The 3,458-nt window shown below is 41.4% G+C and overlaps 1 pseudogene; it reads right to left on the reverse strand.

The window, feature by feature from the left end:
• Positions 1-860: 860 nt before the first annotated feature.
• Positions 861-1,325, reverse strand: LOC143588835 (F-box/kelch-repeat protein At1g15670 pseudogene; annotated as a pseudogene).
• Between the last annotated feature and the right edge of the window lie 2,133 nt (positions 1,326-3,458).

Below are 3,458 nucleotides of genomic sequence, written 5' to 3' on the forward strand. Positions count from 1 at the left end.
GGTGGACGGTGGTGGTTGTGGCGCACAGTGGCTGGTGGTGATGTTGGATTGTAGGTGTTGGTAGGATGTGAAAAAGTTTGATATTAGCAATTTTTAGATTTTTTTTTTAAAAGCAAACTGTCTTGATGTACATAAGGTCATTGCAAATCTATTAAGCAAAAACAAACATATACTTATACTGCAAATAGAGTAAACAATAACTAAACATAATAACACAAAATATATATTTTTCAGTTTATGCAACATATAAATACTCATCATGCAATTCATATAAGGAATTTTTGTTGACGCACCATTATAGCTAGTGCTTCAAATTTTTTTTACAACAATTGTTGTGTTGAAATTGAGACTAAAGCTTGCTAAAGTGAAAATCACGTATGCTTGATGTGACGAGCACGAAAAATACAAGACTTTGACAAGGGTCTATATATGTTACAAAACGTTTATAAAATTGTCTAAGAATGAGATAATTATGCCTAAATTTGTAGCGTAATGTTATAAATACATTTAAGTCAACAAAAGTCAAAGTCAACTTGAAGGTTCGAGTTGTGATGATCCGTTTAATTAAATATATTATGTATTAGACAAATATTTTTGTTAGTTTTTGTCAAATGTTGCAATGAGAACTCCATAAACACATGAACTTTGTCTTTAAAATCTAGTATTGTTCACTTTTTTCATATTAAATGAGCTGTAACAAATACAAACTCACAAGGTTAATTATTTTTCATATTTATCTTAATACTAGAGCTCGCTACATCTTATATAAGAACTTGTATAACTTTATTGTTGAAGCTCTACCGAGACTACACTTTAATCTTTTGATATATATACAATTTTAATATTCTATCATTCATAACTCAAATAATCAAACAACAACCAGACTCAACATGACCAGAGTACTCGACCGGTATGTGCACTTTCGTCCATACACGCTCATTTAAGTCCATCTTATAAGCATTACTAGGCTCGCCATATTTTGGTGTACCGATCAACAAGAGATGCCCTAGGAACAATACTAGGTAAGACATGCTTGTCACCTCAACAGGTAGTCTTGCAACAAATTGCCAAGTGTCATCTTTTAGCATGACCACGTCATTAGCATGACATGTATATAGTTTCTTATCAGTACCTTCGACATAAATGTCGGGAGTGTGCGTGGTCTCTGATAACACGTCATTGCGTTTTGACCACTTTCTAGTTGACGTGTCATATACCTCTATGCTTTGGTGGAATTGACCTTGTATGCTTGTTGAATACCCGCTGATGACGTGTAACTTACCACAATAGAACAAGCATTCACACTCGTCACGCTCTTTTGCCATGTCAGGTTAACTGGGTCCAGTTGTTATTCGCCAGGTCGTACGCCCATACAGATTTAAGCGCGTTTTTCTCGAGATCATGCCCACCGGCAACAAACACCGTCCGATTACCGTCGCCAACACAACCAAAAAATGATACGGGCCCACCAGCATGTCAGCACCACGGCGCCACGTGGACGAGAGAAAATCAATATAAAAACCGAATTAAGACAGTCCCAAGTCCTTGGGCCGTACCCGCCCATAACAACAAGCTCCGTCCCGACAGCAACCATCCCGCAAAACACGGCAATCCGTTTGAAAACTCCGATAAACACGGCATCTCCGACCATCTACCTGTTTCCGGCTCCAACACCACCAACCGGTACATTGGAGCATCCAAACGCTTCATTTTACCTTCTGGGTTCACCTTCTTCGCCTGAGAAAGAACCACGAGAGATTGAGCTTTTCCTGTGGACTTCCGGAGCCGGAGAAGCTCCGGAAATCAACCTCGGTTTTCCACGCCTTACATACGGATCGCATAGAGTGAAATTGATTGAAAGGAACTCGAATAAAGCACTGAAGTGCAATATCATGAGGAGATCTTGAAAACGATTCATGAAATTTCTTTTGAATTGGTTTGGAACCGAAAAGTATAAGATGAATGAATTGAACTTGAAAATGGACTGAATATTTATAGACATAATCAACGTTCAACATGTTACTGCAATTGGGTGATCCTGTTTCTATCGACTACTGAATATCTATCTGTTGGCTACAAGTTTGATATAATAAATATTTGTAAATTGTAAAAAGACACTGACGTTGGAAATTTTTCTGCTGGCCACAATCTTGATATGATATTTGTAATTTGTAACAAACTATATGACTAGTGAAGAAACACTAAGTGACCTGTACAGATTATAGATAATCTGGGGGTTAAGTAATGTTTCCCACGGATGAGGTCTAGCTGAGAAGGCTGTTCTTCAGGAGACCTGCAAAACAAACACAGAAAGCTCGTCACTGAGAAGGGGGGGGGGGGGTTCCTCCTTGTGACCACCCTCCGGCGTGAGAATCAGACTAGGTTGCTCTGAATATAAGTGTATATTAAGAGATTGCTAGATAACTGGATAGCAGATGATCTTACCATTCCAAGATGTTGGAGTATTTATAGCCGAAGGTAGGTTTCCTAGAAGGTACAGCCGGCTGAATAGTATTCCTGTTCTACCAACAGTGGACTATACACAGGCCATACTGGTTGGTGGATAGATTACGGCCAACAGTAAGTATGTCGGCTGCACTATTCCTCCAACTGTAGATTATGCACGTCCTACCTACTGTGGATTATACGCAGGCCATGCTGGTTGGTGAATAGGTTACGGCCAACAGTAACACTATTTCACCAACTGTAGGCTGCGCACGTCCTACAGTAAGGGTTGGTGAGTAGGCAGCGGCTAATAGTGACAAACAGTACTAGAGGGTGCTCCTCCTCGCACTGTTGTCGGTGAGCTGTCACCCTGTGATTGGCTCATGGGTTGTTCTGGTCAGAATCGTCTGTCCTATCCATACCTTGGTAGGTATAGTACAGAAGATCTTTCAGAATCGTACAGACTGGCTCATTTAGGCGGATTGTTCCCGCCTTGCTCATTCCTTCATGTGACTACTGAAGTATCTATTGTCTTGTGCGTGTAGCCCTGCTGTCCGCGGGTAGCCTTCCCTGATGGCTTGTATCCGCAACTGCGGGAACAGGCGGGGTACTTCACCATTGGGAGGCTTTCCCTGCGTGTACAGCTTGCGTACTGCGCGTAAGGTTCTATGAGCATGGTGGGTCCTGCGGGAGCAGATGGTCTTTGCGCAGACGTCCCTGTTTAAGGTGAGTCTTGCGGGACCAACTGGGTTCTGCTGGGACCTACCTCTTCAAGTCCCCCCAGTCCAATGTTCTTCTCATGAATGTTCAATAAAGTGAGGTGAACTTTTGGACTTTAAGCAAGGGGTTTTGAAAAGGTTTTTAGTTTTTAAGGTTCTCCGTGGGGATTCTTCCCGCGGATTTCCTAATGTCACTTGCAAAAATTCCCGATTTTTTTGCTTGATCTTTGGGTATGATGCGGGAAGGTATGTAACCTTCTCGCAAGTCAGGAGCGTTGAGTCTCACTTGTGTGG

The sequence above is a fragment of the Bidens hawaiensis genome, unplaced genomic scaffold (genome assembly GCF_021521415.1).
Source record: "Bidens hawaiensis isolate Kalapana, Puna unplaced genomic scaffold, B.hawaiensis_p1.1 tig00036798_1, whole genome shotgun sequence".
Taxonomy (NCBI): domain Eukaryota; kingdom Viridiplantae; phylum Streptophyta; class Magnoliopsida; order Asterales; family Asteraceae; genus Bidens; species Bidens hawaiensis.